We start from the raw sequence: 22,007 nt of genomic DNA on the forward strand, positions 1-22,007 counted from the left end.
TTAATATGGAAAACATACAAATCTATTCACTCTTGGATTGTGAGAAAGCATCTGGTCTTGCATAGCAGAAAGCTGTGTTCTGTAAATTTCCATGGGAACACCAATCTCCTACACCCAGCACCTCCCCCCCGCCCCCAACAAGCTGGCTGGTGCTGTAGTGGATTTTGAGGCGAAATGGTCCTGGGTTTGAATCTGGCCGGCTGCTTGTACGTTTTCCATTTATGCTTGGTTGAGCATCGAGCTCGTTTTTAAAAAAAAACAGACAAAATGCTAAAGAAATGGCGAGGAATAACAACCACCATTGCCTCAGTTAGAGATTAGAGATAGGCAGCATCATCTGACCATTCAACTACTGTACATCCATAATCCAAAAAATGAATTAAAAAGAAAAGTTCTCTGAACTTAGATTACTATGGGAAGGCACTATTGCTAGGTCACTCCACAGCTAAGGCCGTACTTACTGTTGTAAAAGTCTTCTGGTATTGGTACAATAAGTAATAAGAGTTCCTCCTGCACGGCAAAGAGGAACTTTCAGGGTCAGTTTGACAAATGTCATTACAATCTATCCATCGGTAGGATCAAAAGAATGACATTAGATTTAGGGATTTTTTAAAAACTTAATTAATGGGAATTAAAGATACGCAAAATTCACAGCTGGTAATATAGAAGGAAAGACCAGGATAGAATTATTCCAGATACACTCAGTGGCCATTTAGTTAGGTACAAGAAGTACCTAATAACTTGGCCACTGAGTATATTTCTGTATGTTCGTGGTCTTCCACTCCTCAAACCCATCCACTTCAAGGTTCAGCGTCTTGTGTGTTAGGAGATGATATTCTGTACAGCACTGTTGTAAGGAGTGGTTATGTGAGATACTGTCACGTTTCTGTCAGTTTGAGCCAGTCTGACCATTCTCCTCTGACCTGTCATTAACAAGGCATTTTCACCAACAGAACTGCCACTCAATGGATGTTTTCTTTTTGTGTGTGTGTTTTTTAACACTATTCTCTGTAAACTCCAGACACTGTCATGCATGAAAATCCCAGAAGATAAGCAGTTTCTGAGGTACTCAAATACCCCATCTGACATCAGCGATCATTCAAGGTTTCAAAGGTACATTTCATGTCAGAGAAATATATACAATATACAAACATCCTGAAATGGTTTTTCTTTGCAACCATCCATGAAGACAGAGGATTGTCCCAAAGAATGAATGACAGTTAAATGTTAGAACCCCAAAGTCCCCCCCCCAGCTCTACTCTCTCCTGTGCTTAAGTGGCAGCAAGCAACGATTCGCCCCTCCCCCACCAGCAAAAAAAAGCGTGGACACCTGCCACTGAGACTCAAGCGTACAGTGAAGACACAGACTTGCAGTACTTCAAATACTACATGTTTGCCAGGTATTTGACATACCACAGGTTCTCCCTCTCTCTAATAAGATGAGAAAGAGATGTCTCCATTTCACAACAAGCTGGGAGACATAACAAACAATTGGTTGGTTTACGATGTTAAAAGTCCATTGCATCACTTTTTCCGAGCTCTGTGCCCAATGATCTCAGGTCTCCAGTCACACAGCCAAATATCTTCCAGCTTTCACGACACACCGGTCCGGGACACCCACCTTCAATCCACCTGTCTCCAGAGACCCGAGATCCTAGGCCTCCAAAGGCGAGCCAAACTCTTAGGCTTCACCTTTGGCATGTCGGATAACCGCCAGTCGTGACATCCCGAGAGCGGGTCTCATTCTACAAACATAGAACAAGGTACAGCACAGTACTGGCCCTTCGGCCCACAATGTTGTGCCTACCCTTAAACCCCTGCCTCCCATATAACCCCCACCTTAAATTACTCCATATACCTGTCTAGTAGTGTCTTAAATTTCACTAGTGTATCTGCCTCCACCACTCACTCAGGCAGTGCACTGCACGCACCAACCACTCTCTGAGTAAAAACCTTCCTCTAATATCCCCCTTGAACTTCCCACCCCTTACCTTAAATCCATGTCTTCTTGTATTGAGCAGTGGTGCCCTAGGGAAGAGGCGCTGGCTGTCCACTCTATCTATTCCTCTTAGTATCTTGTATGCCTCTATCATGTCTCCTCTCAACCTTCTCTCCAAAGAGTAAAGCCCTAGCTCCCTTAAACTCTGATCATAATCCATACTCTCTAAACCAGGCAGCATCCTGGTAAATCTCCTCTGTACCCTTTCCAGTGCGTCCACATCTTTCCTATAGTGAGGCGACCAGAACTGGACACAGTGCTCCAATTGTGGCCTAACCAGAGTTTTATAGAGCTGCATCATTACCTCGTAACTCTTAAACTCTGTCCCTCGACTTATGAAAGCTAACACCCCATAAGCTTTCTTAACTACCCTATCTACCTGTGAGGCAACTTTCAGGGATCTGTGGACATGTACCTCCAGATCCCTCTGCTCCTCCACACTACCAAGTATCCTGTCATTTACTTTGTACTCTGCCTTGGAGTTTGTCCTTCCAAAGAATACCACCTCACACTTCTCTGGGTTGAACTCCATCTGCCACTTCTGAGCCCACTTCTACATCCTATCAATGTCTCTCTGCAATCTTCAACAATCTTCTACTCTTTCCACAACACCACCAACCTTTGTGTCGTCTGCAAACTTGCCAACCCACCCTTCTACCCCCACATCCAGGTCATTAATAAAAATCACAAAAAGTAGAGGTCCCGGATCCAATCTTTGTGGGACACCACTAGTCGCAACCCTCCAATCCGAATGTACTCCCACCACCATGACCCTTTGCTTTCTGCAGGCAAGCCAATTCTGAATCCATCTGGCCAAACTTCCCTGGATCCCATGCCTTCTGACTTTCTGAATAAGCCTACCGTGTGGAACCTTGTCAAATGCCTTACTAAAATGCATATAGATCACATCCACTGCACTACCCTCATCCATATGCCTGGTCACCTCCTCAAAGAACTCTATTGGGCTTGTTAGACATGATCTGCCCTTCAGAAAGCTATGCTGTCTGTCCTTGATCAGACCGTGATTCTCTAAATGCTCATAGATCCTATCTCTAAGAACCTTGTCCAACAGCTTTTCCACCACAGATGTAAGGCTCACTGGTCTATAGTTACCCCGACTATCCCTACTACCTTTTTTGAACAAGGGGACAACATTTGCCTCCCTCCAATCCTCCGGTACCATTCCTGTAGACAACGAGGACATAAAGATGCTAGCCACAGGCTCAGCAATCTCTTCCCTCGCCTCGTGGAGCAGTGCGGGGAATATTCCATCAGGCCCCGGGGACTTATCCGTCCTAATGTATTTTAACAACTCCAACACCTCCTTTCCTGTCAGAGAAAAGTAGCATCCATCATCGGGGTCCCCGTCCACCAAGATCATGCCCTCTTCTTGCTGCTGCCATCAGTAAGGAGGTACGGGAGCTCAGGACTCTCACAACCGGATTCAGGAACAGTTACTACCCCTCAACCATCAGGTCCTTGAACCAAAGGGGATAACGTTACTGGACTTCACTTGCTCCATTATTGAAATGTTCCCACAACCTTGAAACTCACTTTCAAGGATTCTTCATCACATGTTCGTGACATTTTTTGCTCATTTATTATTATTACTTCTTTCTTTTTGTATTTGCTCACTGGTTGAACGCCCAGGTTGATCAGTCTTTCATTGATTCTATTATGATTATTATTCTATTGTGGATTGATTGATTATGCCCTCAAGAAGATGAATCTCAAGGTTTTATATGGTGACATGTGTACTTTGATAATAAATTTACTTTGAGCTTTGATCGTGTCTACATACTTTTATGCTTTGAATTGCTGCCACATGATTGTCTGATCTGATGTTTGCAGTAACAACCAGCTGGACAGTTGTACCTATTAAAGTGGCTTTTGAGTGTATAAATGCAAAATCCTGGAAATCCAAAATGAATCAAAAGTGCTAAAACTAAAGCACCAGGTCAGGCAGCATCTGTGAAGAGGTCAAGATCTTTCGTCAGAACTTCCCCAAACATCAGCCAATTGAGAATCACTTGACTAGGGTTTAGTAATCCTGGAAATAGGAATTGAACATATATCCAGCTCCAACTATAAAGAAGAATTGTATGTACCTTTGGTCTAAAAATGTACAATAAACTAAGAGAATGATGATTCAACTTTGTTTCCATAACATTTAGTGAAATATTGTTAAATTACTGGATTAGCATCAAGAATCTCAGATTATTGGGCTACTAATATGTAAACTAGAGAATTTCAAATCAATTTAATTTTGTGGGGGAAAAAAGCTAGCATTGGTAATAGTGAGAACCAGATCAGCATAAAATTCCAATTGTCCTGAGGAAGGAAATATGCCATCTTTACCAGTTAGATCTGTTTCTGACTTCAGACATACCAATGTGGTTAATGTGTAGCTGTCCTGATAAATGATTTAGCAAGCTAATCAGGTCTGGTTACAGTCCGTGAACAGAACCTGTGGTAGCTTTGCAAGAGATGTTGATTTCCTGTGAGCAAGTTTTTTAAAAACGTACATCCTACAAAGCTGCAGAAAATCAATTTCATCAGAGGAGATTAAGGGGAGGTTTCCTTATTTTGGACAAAAACACGAAACACTGTTTAGAACATGAAACATAGAACAGTACATCACAGTACAAGATCTCCAAGATCATTTTAACGCTTTCTTCCCACATAGCTCTCCATTTTTCTTTCATCCATGTGTCTATCAAAGAGACTCTTAAGTGTGTCTAATATATTTGCCTCTACCATCACACCTGGTAGTGCATTCCACCACACTTACCACTCTGTAAAAAACTTACCTCTAACATTCCCCCTATACTTACCTCCAATCAGCTCAACATTATTCCCCCTTATATTAGCTATTTCTGCCCTGTGTCAAAATCTCTGGCTGGTTCACTTGATCTATGCCTCTTTTAATTTTATGCACCTCTATTAAGTCATCTCTTATCAATCTTCACTCCAAAGAGAAAAGTTCTAGCTCGCAGAAACTTTTCTCATAAAATATTCTTTCTAATCCAGATTGAATCCTGGTAAATCTCCTCTGCACCCTCTCTAAAACTTCCACATCCTATAATGAGGCACCAGAACTGAACACAATACTCCAAGTGTCACTCTAACCAGAGTTTTATAGAGCTATTGTTAGAGTGAGTTTTTGGGTAGATGATTCATTTACACTTAAAAATGGCTTGCCACCAGTCTTCTGTTTGTTAAAGTACCGTGGATTGAGTTCATAATAATGCATTTCCTAAGAGCTGTGAATACCAGACTCTGCTGACGCCGTAGTTTGACCAGATGCTGTAGTTTCGAAGACAGTATTATTTATATTTTATAAATATTAATTGTCCTCTATGTTAGCATGTAAAGTACCAAATAAATGTATTGTGGATTTGACTTGCATTCCTGAAGGCTGTGAGTACCAACCGAGACATGTTGGCGTCGGGAGGAAAGGATGAAGTCAGAAGGTGTGAGGTTTTATATGCAGCTTCAAAATGAAGCTATGCATTTTCTATAACTTTGTAAGTAGTGATTGCCTTTTGTGTTTAGCATATAAATATCGAGCCCACATTGGGCTAGCAGACCTTTCTATGGAAAGCATCTCCGCCTGTACGATGCCTGCTCTACCTTGTTGTGTTGAATAAAGAAGCTGCTTTGTATCTCAGTAACTCTGTCTCTCCGGTGATTTCATCCACGCCACAACAGCTATAGCATTTACCTTGTGGCTCTTGAATTCAGTCCCCCAACTAATGAAGGCCAGCACACCATATGCTACCTTAATCACTCTGTCAACTTTCGTAGCAGCATTGAGGAACATGGATCCTAGGATCCTTATTTTCCTCCACACTGTTAAGAATCCTGCTATTAACCCTGTACTCTGCCTTCACGTTTGACCTTCCAAAGTGTATCAATTCATACTTCCCGGATTGAACTACATCTGCACTTCTCGGCTCACCTCTGCATCCTATCAAAGTCCCACTGTAGCCTAAAACAACTTTCCGCACTATCATCAACACCACCAACCCTTGTGCAAACTTATTAAAATACCCTTCCACTTCCTCATCTGACATTATAAAAATCACCAAAACAGGGGTCTCAGACGGATCCCTGCGGAATACCACTAATCACTGACCGCCAGGTAGAATATGTGGACAAGACAATTCTGAATGCACGCTGCTAAGTTTCCCTGGATCCCATGCGTCCTAAATTTCCGAATAAGCCTTCCATGAGGGAACCTTATCAAATGCATTATTAAAATATACCATGCCCACTGCTCTATCTTCATCAATTTGTTTTGTCACTTCTTTGAAGAATTCAATCAGGCTCATTGGGCATAACTTGTCCCTCACAAAGCCATGCTGACTTTCCCTAATCAGACCACGCTTCTCTAAATGCTCGTAAATCCTGCTTCTGAAAGTCATTTTCAATAGTAGTTTGTCCATCACTGATGTTAGACTCACTGATCTATAATTTACAGCGTTATCCCTATTCCTTTTCTTGAAAAAGTGAATAACAATTGCCACCCTCCAATCTTCAGGTACTACTCCCATGACTAAAGACTACAGCAATCTCTTCCTTCACTTCCTGTAGCAAATTGTGGTATATCCTGTCCAGCCCTGGAGATCTATCTATCCTAATGTTTTTCAGAAGTTCCAGCTCATCCTCTTTCTTATCATTGACTTGTTCCAGCATATTAACTTGTTCTAAGCTGACCTCGCATTTGTCAAGGTTCCTCTTACCGGTAAATACTGAAGCAATGTATTCGTTAAAGACCTCCCCTACCTGCTTCGACCCTAAGCACGTGTTTCCTCTTTTATCTCTGATTGACCCTCCCCACACTCTAGTTATTCTCTTGTTCTTTACGCCTTTGGGTTTTCTTTAATTCTACTTGTCAAGGCTTTTACACGTCCTCTGCTAACTCTCCTAAGAATATTCCTAAACTCATTCACGGCTATCTTATAACTCTCTGGAACCCTCTGTGATCCTTGCTGCCTAAACCTTAAGTATGCTTTGTTTTTCCTCTTGATTCAAAGTTCCACATATCTTGTCAAATCTGGTCCCTCACCCTACCATCCTTTCCCCGCCTCAATGGGACAAACCGATCCAGGACTCCATGCATGTGCTCTTTAAACAACCTCCACATTTCAGTTTGTACATTTCCCTGAGTTCATCTGTTCCCAATTCATGCTCCCAAGTTCCTGCCTAATAGCATCATAATTTACCTTCCTCCAATTACTAGTGCATTCTGGTTAATTAGGACACATTGGCATCAGTATATCTTAAATCAATTAAGTGGCTGACCCCATTAGCCGAAGTTTCATGGAAATAGTTAAAAACGTATAAAAAAGACAAACTATTGTTTAACTGAGTAACAAATTATATCTTTAAATGAAATACAGAACAATTTAGAACACTGGTAATACTACTACAGTACTATAAAACCTTGTATTAGTTTCTAACAGTTATCAATAGAGGAATTCACCCAGTGTACTTCATCCATTTTCTTTTGCTTGTAAATGAACAAAATCAGCACAGACCCCTAGTGTAGATAATGGACTCTCTCCATTGTCTTCTTGCATGAAGTAGTGTTGTAATCCAACAATAAATTTCCTGACGTCCTGTGTAGTCACCAGCTCAAGTTCAGATGTGTCATCTTCATCTCTTGTCTTCATATTTCCTGCCTTGGTCTGGAATTTTTTCTAGTTAAAATAAAAAACAAAATGATCAAAAATCACTGCTTTTTGAATCAACATCTGTTGGCCGAAGTGGATAGCATAACACACGCAACTGATGCGGTTTATACTGTGTTCGCTCCATGGTGCATGTCTAACAGCCACACAAGTGCGCATATAACCATATAACAATTACAGCACGGAAACAGGCCATCTCAGCCCTTCTAGTTTGTGCTGAACGCTTACTCTCACCTAGTTCCACCGACCTGCAGTCAGCCCATAACCCTCCATTCCTTTTCTGTCCATATAGCTATCCAACCTAACTTTAAATGACAACATCGAACCTGCCTCAACCACTTCTGCTGGAAGCTTGTTCCACACAGCTACCACTCTCTGAGTAAAGAAGATCCCCCTCATGTTACCCCTAAACTTTTGCCCTTTAACTCTCAACTCATGTACTCTTGTTTGAATCTCCCCTACTCTCAATGGAAAAAGCCTATCCACGTCAACTCTATCTATCCCCCTCATAATTTTAAATACCTCTATCAAGTCCCCCCTCAATCTTCTATGCTCCAAAGAATAAAGACCCAACTTGTTCAACCTTTCTCTGTAACTTAGGTGATAAAACCCAGGTAACATCCTAGTAAATCTTCTCTGTACTCTCTCTATTTTGTTGACATCTTTCCTATAATTCGGTGACCAAAACTGTACACAATACTCCAAATTTGACCTTACCAAAACCTTGTACAATTTCAACACTACATCCCAACTCCTATACTCAATGCTCTGATTTATAAAGGCCAGCATACCAAAAGCTTCCTTCACCACCCTATCCACATGAGATTCCACCTTCAGGGAATGATTGATGCTAGTTAGAAACTGTTAGGCAGCAATCTACTATCCCAATTAAGTGGCATGGTGACCCCCCCCCCCCAAAAAAACAAAGCAAATCCCAGCTATTTACTCCACTAATTTTTGTTCTTTAAGATTTGTCCCAAATAAGAGGCTCCCCTGATTAACCAGTGGCCCAATTAACAGGAATCCTCTTTCCCATACTATATTCTTCTATTCCTCTCCAATACTATGCTAAAGATCAGGGAGCTGCAGTCACTGTCTCTGAAATGCTCACCCATCAAGAGATCTGTCATCTGGCCAGGTTCATTGGCTAGTACTGGATCCAGTATGGCCTCTTCTCTAGTCAATCTGTCTCCACATATTGTGTCAGGAGTCTTTCCCAGGCACACCGAACAACATCAAGTCTCTATAATGGCCACAACGTCATAGTTCCATGCTCCGGGTTTATTGCCCTTAGTTCTGATATTCCTCACATTAAAGTAGACACATTTCAACCCATCCAACTGACTGCATATTTGCCCTATTCTCTGCCTGCCGTTCTTCACAGCCTCTCTACTCCTTGCATCTACCTTTACACCAACTGCTCTGACCTATCACTCTGGTCTCCATCTCTCTCCCAGCCTAGTTTAAACTCTCCTCAACAGTTCTAGCAAACCTGCCTGCAAGGACACAGATACGGGGCATGACTGCGCAAGCATGTGGAGGTCGGCCAGTGAGAACAGCGGGAAGAGTTTAAAAGCGAGCAGAGTTGAGAAGGTGATGGTTATTTCTTCAGCGGTTTGAACGGGGCACGACTACGCAAGTGCGTGGAGGTTGGCCAGCAAGAACAGCAGGAAGAGTTCAAAAAGAAGACGGCTTTACAGAACGGGAGACAGAGTAGGAAGGCTTTGGCTCAACGGGGCTTAGGCGATAAGGAGTCGACGCGAGTAAGTTATTTGTGTAGATACAGACAGAAAGTATGTGTGTGAGGCTAGTTTTCTGTGCTTGGTGTCAGATGTGGGAGGTGCTGGAGACTCCCAGCCTCCTGGAAGGCCACATCTGCACCAGGTGCGTCGAGCTGCGGCTTCTTAGGGACCAGGTTAGGGAACTGGAGATGCAGCTCGATGACCCTTGTCTGGTCAGGGAGAGTGAGGTGGTGATAGAGAGAAGCTATAGGCAGCTAGTCACTCCGGGGCCTGGGGAGACAGTTAAGTAGGTAACAGTCAGGAGAGGGAAGGAAAAGAGGCAGGTGCTAGAGAGTACCCCAGTGGCTGTCCCCCTTAATAATAAGTACTCCTGCTTGAGTTCTATTGGGGGAGACGGCCTACCTGGGGGAAGCAACAGTGGTCGCACCTCTGGCACAGAGTCTGACCCTGTGGCTCAGAAGGGTAGGGAAAGGAAGAGGATGGCAGCAGTCATAGGGGACTCTATAGTTAGAGGTCAGACAGGCGATTCTGTGGATGCAGGAAAGAAATGTGGATGGTAGTTTGCCTCCCAGGTGCCAGGGTCGAGGTTGTTTCTGTTCGCGTCCACGATATCTTGAAGTGGGAAGGAGAACAGCAAGAGGTCGTGGTACACATTGGTACCAACGATATAGGTAGGAAAAGAGAGGAGGTCCTGAAAGCAGCTTACAAGGAGTTAAGAAGGAAGTTGAGAAGCAGAACCTCAAAGGTGCTAATCTTGGGATTGCTGCACCTGACACTGAGTATAGGAATAGAATGAGGTGGAGGATAAATGCATGGCTGAAGGATTAGAGCAGGGGGCAGGGATTCAGACCAATGGTATGAGATGTGTCTATTTGAATGCGAGGAGTATTATGAATAAAGCGGATGAGCTTAGAGCGTGGATCAGCACTTGGGGCCATGATGATGTGGCCATTACAGAGACTTGGATGGTGCAGGGGCAGGAATGGCTACTTCAAGTGTCAGGCTTTATATGTTTCAGAAAGGACAGGGAAGGAGGCAAAAGAAGTGGGGGCATGACACTGTTGATCAGAGATAGTGTCACAGCTGCAGAATAGGAGGAAGTCATGGAGGGGTTGTCTATGGAGTCTCTGTGGGTGGAAGTTTGGAATTGGAAGGGATCAATAACTCTACTGGGTGTTTTTTATCGATCACCCAATAGTAACAAGGATATCGAGGAGCAGATAGGGAAACAGATTCCGGAAAGGAGTAATAATAGCAGGGTTGTTGTGTTGGGAGATTTTAATTTCCCAAATATTGATTGGCATTTCCCTAGAGTGAGGGATTTAGAAGGGGTGGAGTTTGTTAGGTGTGTTCAGGAAGGTTTCTTGACACAATATGTAGATAAGCCTACAAGAGGAGAGGCTGTGCTTGATCTGGTATTGGGAAATGAACCTGGTCAGGTGTCAGGTCTGTCAGTGGGAGAGAATTTTGGAGATAGTGATCACAATTCTATTTCTTTTACCATAGAATTGGAGAGGGATAGGAACAGACAAGTTAGAGAAATGTTTAGTTGGAGTAAGGGTATCAGGCAGGAACTTAGAAGCATAAATTGGAAACACATGTTCTCAGGGAAATGTATGGAAGAAATGTGGCAAATCTTCAGTGGATATTTCTCTGGAGTTCTGTGTAGGTACGTTTCAATGAGACAGGGACACAGGAACCGTGGTGTACAAAGGCTGTTGTAAATCTAGTCAAGAAGAAAAGAAGAGCTTACGAAAGGTTCAAAAAACTAGGTAATGATAGAGATCTAGAAGATTATAAGGCTAGCAGGAAGGAGTTTAAGAATGAAATTAGGAGAGTCAGAAGGGGCCATGTGAAAGCCTTTGTGGACAGGATTAAGGAAACCCCCAAGGCATTCTACAAGTTTGTGAAGAGCAAGAGGATAAGATGTGAGAGAATAGGACCAATCAGGTGCAACAGTGGAAAAGTGTGTATGGAACCGGAGGAGATAGCAAAGGAACTTTATGAATGCTTTGCTTCAGTATTCACTATGGAAAAGGATCTTGGCGATTGTAGGGATGACTTGCAGTGGACTGAAAAGCTTGAGCATGTAGATATTAAGGAAGAGGATGTGCTGGAGCTTTTGGAAAGCATCATTGGATAAGTCACCGGGACCAGACGGGATGTACCCCAGGCTACTATGGAAAGCAAGGGAGGAGATTGCTGCGTCTCTGGTGATGATCTTTGCATCATCAATGAGGACGGGAGAAGTTCTGGAGGATTGGAGGGTTGTAGATGTTGTTCCCTTATTCAAAAAAGGGAGTAGGGATAGCCCAGGAAATTATAGACCAGTAAGTCTTATTTCAGTGGTTGGTAAGTTGATGGAGAAGATCCTGAGAGACAGAACTTATGAACATTTGGAGAGGCATAATATGATTAGGAATAGTCAGCATGGCTTTTGTCAAAGGCAGGTCGTGCCTTACGAGCCTGATTGAATTTTTTGAGGATGTGACTAAACACATTGATGAAGGTAGAGCCACAGATATAGTGTACATGGATTTTAGCAAGGCATTTGATAAGCTTGGCTTATTGAGAAAGTAAGAAGGCGTGGGAACCAAAGGGAAATTGCTTTGTGGACCCAGTACTGGCTTGCCCACAGATGGCAAAGTGTGGTTGTAGATGGATCATTTTCTGCATGGAGTCCGGTGACCAGTGTGTGCCTTGGCAGGTGGAGTTCAACCCAGATAAGTGTGAGGTGGTTCATTTTGGTATGTCAAATATGATGGCAGAATATAGCATTAATGGCAAGACTCTTGGCAGCGTAGAAGATCAGAGGAATCTTGGGTCCGAGTCCATTGGACACTTAAAGCTGCTGCGCAGGTTGAGTCTGTGGTTAAGAAGGCATATGATGCATTGGCCTTCAATTGTGGGATTGAGTTTAGGAGCCAAGTGGTAATGTTGCAGCTATATAGTACCCTGGTCAAACCCCACTTGGAGTACTGTGCTCAATTCTGGTCGCCTCACTACAGGAAGGACGTGGAAACTATAGAAGGGGTGCAGAGGAGATTTACAAGGATGTTGCCTGGATTAGGGAGCATGTTTTATGAGAATAGGTTGAGTGAACTCGGCCTTTTCTCCTTGGAGCGACAGAGGATGAGAGGTGACCTGATAGAGGTGTTCAAGGTAATGAGAGGCATTGATTGTGTGGATAGTCAGAGGCTTTTTCCCAGGGCTGAAATGGCTACCATGAGAGGGCATATTTTTAAGGTACTTGGAAGTAGGTACAGAGGAGATGACAGGGGTAAATTTTTTATGCAGAGAGTGGTGAGTGCATGGAATGGGCTGCCGGTGGCGGGAACGATAGGATCTTTTAAGAGACTCCTGGATAGGTACATGGAGCTTAGAAAAATAGAGGGCTATGGGTAAGTCTTGGTAGTTCTAAGGTAGGGACATGTTTGGCACAGCTTTGTGGGCCAAAGGGCCTTTATTGTGCTGTAGGTTTTCTATGTTTCTAAGAACATTGGTCTCCCTCGAGTTCAGGTACAAGCTGTCTTTCCTGTGTAGGTCATACCTTCCCAAAAGGAGTCCCAGTGATCCACATATCTGAAACCCTGTACCCTGCATCAAATTCTGCATGCATTCATCTCCCTTAATTATTCTTATCCATACTGTTGCATAACACAGACAGCAATCCCAGCAGAAATACAGAATTTCAACATGGGCTTTTGGGGTGAGTAAAAGTTTTGATTAATATGATAAAATACACAAGATGGGTGAAAAACTGAATGGGTAAAATATTGTGGCTGTCTCTCTCTTTTTCTAATAATGTTTTCATTTATTTTGTTTAAAATCTAGTTTTGGATATCTGATTTTAAATTACTAAGAAAAAAAATGGCAGATGGAAAATGTGTCAGAAATATTTTGAGTGAATTGGTCTCTCATTTTTCCTACTTTAATTTGCAGTTTCTGACTGATCAGTTTATCTTCATATGCCTCTTTACAATTTTTGATGAATTGCTGACTTTATTTTTGATTCCCCAATTCTGATTTTCTGTTCTATATTTAGCCTAAATAGCATAAATATAATGCAGAAAGTGAAATCATAAACAGGCAACAGGTAGGGTATGTCATTTGCAAAACCTTTAATGGCTTCAACCATGTATTGTGTGTTTTCTTTTTAACTAGATTTTTACTCTGAAACCTGGATTTCAAGGTGGCTGCAAAGTTGAACTGTTATCTATGCTGCTACAGGTCAAATATATCAAAATTATTTTGCATGATTGAGGAAGTAGCATCACTACAGACTTCTGCAAAAAAAATAAGCCAATGCCTGCTTAAGGCAAATTAAATAATATATCAGTAGTTCAATGAACAAATGAAATCATTTAGAGCTGAATTAACTGCTACTAAAGTAATCTAAAAGCAGCTTAGATATACTGTAATACTAAGTGTTCCCTGCAAAGCATAAATATGGCTGTATGCCACATACCAAGGCGCTAACTGCCGCTGTTACTAATCAATTCATGGTATGGATTAGACATGCATGCACAGTTTAGCCGTGTCATCAGTTTTGTTTAAATGGGCACTGTGTATGCTTGGGCAGTAATACCCATACAGAAACAGTTACCTATATGTACAAAATGTGGTCTATAAGTCCTGACGAAGAGTCTCGGCCTGAAACGTCGACTGCACCTCTTCCTAGAGATGCTGCCTGGCCTGCTGCGTTCACCAGCAACTTTGATGTGTGTTGCTTGAATTTCCAGCATCTGCAGAATTCCTGTTGTTTCCGTCTATAAGCTCACTCTGCTTTTACACTATACAACTATTTGTCTTCATGGCAGATCATCAAGCAAGAAACAGAAGGTACAAGAGCCTCAGAACTTGTAATACCAAGTTCAAGAACAATTACTACCCCTGAACCGTCAGGCTCTTGAAAAAAGGGGATAACTACACTCACTTGCCCATCCACTGAGATGTTACCACAACCAATGACCTCACTTTAAGGACTCTCTATCTAATGTTATTTGTTGCTGTATATTTGTATTTGCATTTGCACAGTTTGTTGTCTTCTAAACGCTGATTGATCTTTCATTGATCTTGTTATAGTTAATATTCTATTTTTGCTGAGTGTACCCACAAGAAAATGAACCTCAGATTTGTATATGGTGACATATATGTACTGTGATAACAAAATTTACTTTGAATTTTGAAATACAGGTCTAGAAATTTGATTGCACTGTCCCTTTTTTTTCAAAGCTACAACATCCAGTTTCAATTTTACCCGGCGTAGATTGTGCCGCAGCTCATTTTCAGAAACAAACTTGACTGTGCATGTCTTTGTGCAGTCATGTTGGCAAGTCTGATGTTTTCCAGTCTACGTAGAGGTTTAAGTTTCCTGGGAGTTCACATCACGGATGACCTCACCTGGTCCCTCAATATCACCTCCCTGAATAAGAGAGCACAGCAGCGGCTCCACTTCCTAAAGAGATTGAGACTGTGAGGCTCCTCCTCCCCCACCATCTGAACTGCATTTTACAGGAGCACCATTGAGAATGTCCTGAGAAGCTACGTCACCATCTGGTATGGGAGCAGCAGAGCATCGGACCGGAAGTCCCAACAAAGTACTGTGAGAACAACCGAGAGGATTGTAGGGGTCTCCATACCATCCATCAGGGACATATATCAGGAGCGCTGCATGTACAGGTCCTTAGTATTATCAAGGATCCCACCCATCCATCCAGCATCCTCTTTGACTTTCTACCATTAGACAGGTGACTCTGAAGCATAAAGACAAGAGCAATCAGGTTGAGAAACAGTTTCTTCCCTCAGGTCATTAGGTTTCTGAACTCCTGCTGCATTGTATTCGGTGTCATTGGTTAATTTATTCTGTACCCTACAATGTTTAATTTATGCACTTTGTTTATTTGTGCGTAATTTATTTGGAGATTTTGCTCTTACTTTCCTAGGTTATTGTGTGTTATGTGCACTACTGTGCTTTATATCCTGGTCTGGGCAAACATTGTCTCGTTTGACAGTATGCATATATATAGTTAAATGACTATATACATGTGCATCTCGACTCTGTCTTGCCACTGGATCCAGATGGGAATTGGGAAGAGAGAGTGAGGCTGACATTGTGCAATTCTCCCTCACTTAAATCCAAATCACGTGCTAGTCTCATAATATCATAATGGTGTCGAGGTTCTCATCGACGTCGATGATGGAGGAATGCATACATAGTTAAATGACAATAAACTTGACTTGACTTGAAATATCATCATTATTTGTGAAATGCACATATCTCCCCATTGCACTGTAATTTTGAGCAAAAGTTTCCTTTCTGTGACCTCTATGAAACAGTCCTGGGTGAACAAGAAACACATTGTCCTAGTTTTGTTCTCGCTATTTACAGGACTTTCTGGTGTTTTTGGATATCTGATTGGGGACTTTAGCAGTGATTGCAATTTGCTTAAACACCTTACAAAATCCAGAAAAAATACTTACACAAAACAAAGAATGATTTCTATTATCGAGATAGGTATTTAGCGAGTGCCTCAGTGATAATACTGCTGGTAACACTCTGTTACCAGAGACATCACTTTGGTCAGAGCTGACCAATCAGGATGCGTCAGATACCTTGCGCCAAGAAGCAAAGGCATGCCTGTAAACAAAGATCTACTTCCACAGACCCACCACACCCTGCGTGGACCTCTCCCATGAACAATATATTCTATTCCTCGTTCATTGTCTCCAAGGTTGTTATTGCTGAGGCATGTGACATTCTGCAGGGAAGACTCTTCAGCCGTACTTTTATACCTAGACTCCTCTCCCTTTGATGGTCATGCTCAGATTGACTGTAAGTGCAATCATTCTTCCATGACAGCATTGAGGGAATGGCTGGTCTTTGATATCTAGTGATACCTCATGTTTTCATCTGTAGGCTTATGCTTGGTGACTCTTTCATTTGCTCTTTCTGATCTCATCTCTTAAGTAAGGATATTTCAGAAAGGCTCAGTGGGAAGCCTATGATTAGATCTCTGGAAAAGAAAAAAAAAAGGGAAGCTAAGTTATTGAGTGAAAACCATTTGCAGTCTCTAAGAATGAAAAAATGGGAAAATTATGTATTATTACATATTTTCCTGTGTTAGCTTGCTGAAGATTAAAATCCTGAAGCTAAATTGCAAGGTCCTATCCATGTGTGTGGATAGGCCAGATCAAGTCCCACACAGAAAATGACTGAATATACTTTGCCAGTTGAAAAAGCTATTGTGCACCATTTGAGAACCATTACAATAACTTAAAATATAGTTGTTAAAACTTTAGAACTTGTTTTTAATGACTATAAACACTAAACCATGCTGAAATAACTAAAAACAATGTTATTCATGTTGTGACTACTCTAAGTAATATATTGCACTGTTCCTGTACCAGCTGTAACTTAGTGTAGGTTCAACAGGTCTGATGAGGTAGAGCAGCAAATTTGTGTTCAACTAATGCTGTATCTCACCAGGTACATCAAAGTGCTACTGACAAATTGCTGATGTAATATCTCCAGCATATTTGGGACTATGGTGTTCAAGCAGGGGAGGTGAAGGTGGAATAGAGATGCAGGCAGTCTGGGGAAATATTTACAAGACATTTCCAACCTACTTAGATTCTTGCCTTTCAACTAACATAAAATGGACTGCTGAATTAAATGGTGGAATTTCTGTGTTAGCCTTTGGCCCAGGGTCAGATGTTTTCATATATGGACCATTTTTGAAGCCCAACAGTCAACTTTACCAAAGCAACTCAGATGAATCTGCTTTAATGTCACACGATCCTCTCCCATCTGAGGGAATTAAAGCTTTTATACATCAACAAGTTTTATTATTAGGGATGTAACTACGACTTGTATTGCAGATAATGGTGGGATCTCACACTGGTGCCTATATACTTTATGGTTATTTGGATGTATATCCTGAGTGTCCACTGAAAGAAAAATAATTGCCAAGGTTCTGCTTAACTGCCTCTTTCCAGGGGTCAATGAATTATTGCTCAAATTGCAGGTTTGATTCTGGCATCCAGACATCAGTGATGAAATTCATCACTGCCTTCAATGTGGCAACATGGCCACTGACTTAAGAAACCTTAACCAATGACAGCTCAAAGTGGAGAGGAACCATTTGGGATGGTTTTGAAAACGTCATCCTTGAATTGGAAGTACACAGACGCTCTGTGTAAATGGCAGAAGAAGTGTAGCACATTACAAACTACCACTTGCTTGCCTTGTGAGAACCCAGATATTTTTAATACCAAGGGACTACCAAAGAAGGGAGGAATGAAGCCAACTAGTATGTTCTTAATTAAATTTTTCCTTTGTATGTGAAAGCTACAGAAAAGATAATTGCATATTGAAGTAACACACAGAAAATGCTGGAGGAATCAGAATCAGAATCATTTTTAATATCTCAGACATATGTTGAGAAATTTGTTAACTTTGCCGCAGCATTACGTAAATATAGAAAAAGACAGAATCACATAATTATATATATGTATGTTAAAATAAGTAGGGTAGTAACAGAAGTAAATAACAAAAAAGTAGTGAGGTAGTGTTCATGGGCTCAGTGTCCATTTAGAATTTGGATTGCTGAGGGGAAGAAGCTGTTCCTGAATCACTGTGTGTGTGCCTTCAAGCTTCTGTACCTCCTTCCTGATGGTAACAATGAGAAGAGGGCTTGTCCTGGGTGGAATTGAGCAGGTCAGGCAACATGTTTGGAAATGAATAGACAGTCAACGTTTCAAGCCAAGATCCATCTTCAGGACTGAGAAAGAAAGGGAAGATGCCAGAATAAAAAGGTAGGTGAATGGAAGGAAGCTAATTGGAAGGCAATAGTTGAAGCCAGGTGGGTGGGAAAGGTCAAGGGCTAGAGAAGAAGGAATCTGATAGGAGAAAAGAGGGGACCATAGGAGAAAGGGAAAGAGGAGGAGACCCAGGGGGATGTAATTGGCAGGTGAGAAGAGGTAAGAGGTCAGAGTAGGGAACTGAGGAAATGTTATTTTATGAGCACATGGTAAAATAGAAATCAGTACAAGTTACAGGGTAGACAAAAAATTAAAAGAACAAAAGTAGATCACAAGAAGAATACAGTGGGCCAAATAGCATTTGTGAGGGCAGAAACTGTAAGTTGACATTTTGGGTCAAGGCACTGCATCAGTACTGAGGAGGAAGAGGAAAGATTGACAATATGTAGGAGGTGCAACATACGGTATATTATATCAACATGAGGGGGTGGGATATAGGCTGGTAAGTGATAAGTGGAAAATATTTGTCATTGATGTTCATGCTGCAGTTAACTTTTTGAGCTTTCATGCGAGATAGAAAATAAATCTTAAAAAAATAAATAATTAAATCGGGATGTTATTGCTGGTCCCAATATTCTGTTTTGGCTGCAGATTGAGAAGACTAAGCAATGACTCAGTTACAAGAAAATCTTTTAATTTAACTTTGATTTGTTACTGTGCCTTTTATTGCTTATCTAAGTTAAAAGGAAATCACGATGCAATTGGGACATATCTCTTTTGCAATAAAGTCTGTGAGAAAATTATGAAGTTAGCGTATAAAACCTGATTAGAGGATTGCGTGCTGTTTAAAATGAGTTTCCAAAGTAAGGCTTTCATTTTGTATCTGTCTGGAACTAAGGCAATGTTTGTTGAGTTTCCTGTTATTTAAGAAAACACACGTCACCCTCTCTGAATAGTTCCATCTGCAACCACTCTGTCCCTGTCATACAATAGTTCCTTTAGTACAGTAGTTATTTCATTGTGACTTTCCATTTTGGAACTTGAAGTGAACCTATTCATTTGCTTCACCACACACAGAAGCCATTTTCAAACTTAGTTCAAGTTCTTGAATATCTTTCCCAAAGTTTGTGCAACTTAATTTCTGCAAAGTACATATGCTGAATTCATAAAATAATAAATTAAAGATATTGTTCAAAGTCAAGTATCTTCTTATTTACTTTTAATTTGTAATTGTTAAATGAAATAAAGGATAAATAAGAATACCATCAATACTACTACAGTACCATAAAACTGTGTATTAGTTCCTAATAGTTATCGATGGAGGAATTCATACATGCAGAATATGTTGCCGCGTTCTTTTGATTAACTGTAAATGAACAAAATGAGCGCATACAGCCAGTGTAGATAATGGACTGCCTTCATACAATGCTTTTGACAATTGCATCCTCCACATCTCATTATAACATTCAGATGATTGTTGATAAGTCAAATTCTTTGTAGTTTCTAACAAAGAAGTAGTTGAGGTATTGAAATCATTCCATTTTTACTCTCGGCTGTCATCTTGAAGCCTGGATGCCTGAAACTGTAGTGAGCAAAACAGTTCTGAATTGTCACCAGTGATCCGGGTTCAATTCCCACCACTGTCTGTAAGGAGTTTGTACATTCTCCCCATAACCGAATGTGTTTTCTCTGGTGTTGCTCCAGTTTCCTCCCACAGTCCAAAGGTGTACTGTTTGGTAAGTAAGTTGGTCACTGTAAATGGTCCCATGATTAGGCTAGGTTTAAATCAAGGGTATCGGGGTGATGCGGCTGGAAGGGCCAGAGGGGCTTCCTCCACACTGTAACTCAATTCACAAATAAAGCAAGATGTGAGTAGGATAATTAGATATGAAGTTGCTGCCATCTTCTATGGTTGGAGACATGGATTCAGATATGACTGTTCCAATCTTCAACTTTTCCAAATAATGGCTCCTTGCAGAACTTGAGATGATACCTCCACCCTCCCCACCTTTCTCCTGCTTGCGGTTAATCAATTTGTTTGCAAGAGAAAGTGAGAATGCTGGTGTATATACACCTTACAAGTGTTAAAACAAATGAGGTGCTGGAGGAACTCAGCGGGTCGAGCAGCATCTGTGGAATGAAGGAAATTGTTGACTCTTCTGTCGAAGCCCTGCATCATTGAGTCCTGATGTAGAGTCTCAACCCAAAACATGACAACTCCTTTCCTCGCAAAGATGCTGCTCACTCCATTGAGTTCCTCTAGAAGGTTGCTTAATCAAAATGAGAATCAGGTTTATTATTGTTGTCTTATAGGACATGAAATTTGTTGTTCTGTGGCAACAATACAGTACAAAGATACAAAATTTCTATAGATGACAATAAACTTCGACTTCAAAGTTCAAAGTAAGTTTATTATCAAATGACATATATGAATTGAATTGAATTGACTATTACTTACATCCTTCAAATGCATGAGGAGTAAAAATCTGCAATTATAGTAATTTTTAATAAATAATATGTGCAAGGGGATAGTCAATATAACATAGAAATACAGAAACGTTAGCATGAATTAATTAGTCTGATGGCCTGGTGGAAGAAGCTGTCCTGAAGCCTGTTGATTCTGGCTTTTATGATGCAGTACCATTTCCCAGATGGTAGCAGCTGGAACCATTTGTGGTTGGGGTGACTCAGGTCTCCAATGATCCTTTAGGCCCTTTTTACACACCTGTCTTTATAAATGTGCTGAATAGTGGGAAGTTCACATCTATATATGTCACCATATACAATCCTGAGATTCATTTTCTTGTGGGCATACTCTATAAGTCCATAGAATAATAACCATCGTGCAATCAATGAAGGACCGCACCAATTTGTGTGTTCAACCAGTCTGCAAAAGACAGCAAACCGCAAATACAAAAATAAATAAATAAATAAATAAATAAATAAATAAATGAATAAGAAATAAATATCAGGAACATGAGATGAAGTGTTCTTGAAAGTGAGGTCATTGGTTGTAGAAACATTTCAATAATGGAGCAAGTGAGGCTGTCCCCTTTGATTCAAGAGCCTGATGGTTAAGGGGTAGTTCTGAGCTGTTCCTGAACCTGGTGGAGTGAGTAATGAGGCTCCTGTGCCTTCTTAATAATGGCATCAGCAAGAAGAGAGCATGTTCTGGGTGACTGGGATTCCCGATGATGGATGCTGCTCCCTTCGGCAGAGATTCATGTAGATGTGCTCAGTGGTGTGGAGGGCTTTACCCATGATGGTCTGAGCCGTATCCACTACTTCTTGTAGAATTTTCCATTCAAGGGCATTGGTGTTTCCATACTAGGCTGTGAAGCAGCCAGTCATTATAATCTCGACTACACATCTCTCGAAGTTTGCCAGTTTTAGTTGTCATGCTGAATCTTCCAAGGAAGTAGAGGCACTGCTGTGCTTTCTTCGTAAGTGCACTTATGTGTTGGGCCCAGGACATGCCCTAACTGTGACTAAACCAACAATTAATATTACCCTGTGCAAACTCAGAGATGCAGCACTGGGTAATATTAATTGTTCGTTAAGCCATAGACAGTTCACAGAAAGTAACTGTCATGGAAAGTAGGTCTCTGGCTCTTAGCCAAATGTGAAGGCCTGTATTTTTCGCAGTGGTGGGTCTTTTCACAGTTGCAGAACATCATGAATAGAAGGCTAACTGTGAAGGTATTAATAATAGCCAATTGGAAAGAATCCTTGGACCATCTAGTCTCTCCCACCCTAATGTGACACATTGTCCCCTGATATTTTGTAGGAAGTAGAGAGTGACCGGAG

Source organism: Mobula birostris, chromosome 23 (genome assembly GCF_030028105.1).
Source record: "Mobula birostris isolate sMobBir1 chromosome 23, sMobBir1.hap1, whole genome shotgun sequence".
In the NCBI taxonomy this organism is placed as follows: domain Eukaryota; kingdom Metazoa; phylum Chordata; class Chondrichthyes; order Myliobatiformes; family Myliobatidae; genus Mobula; species Mobula birostris.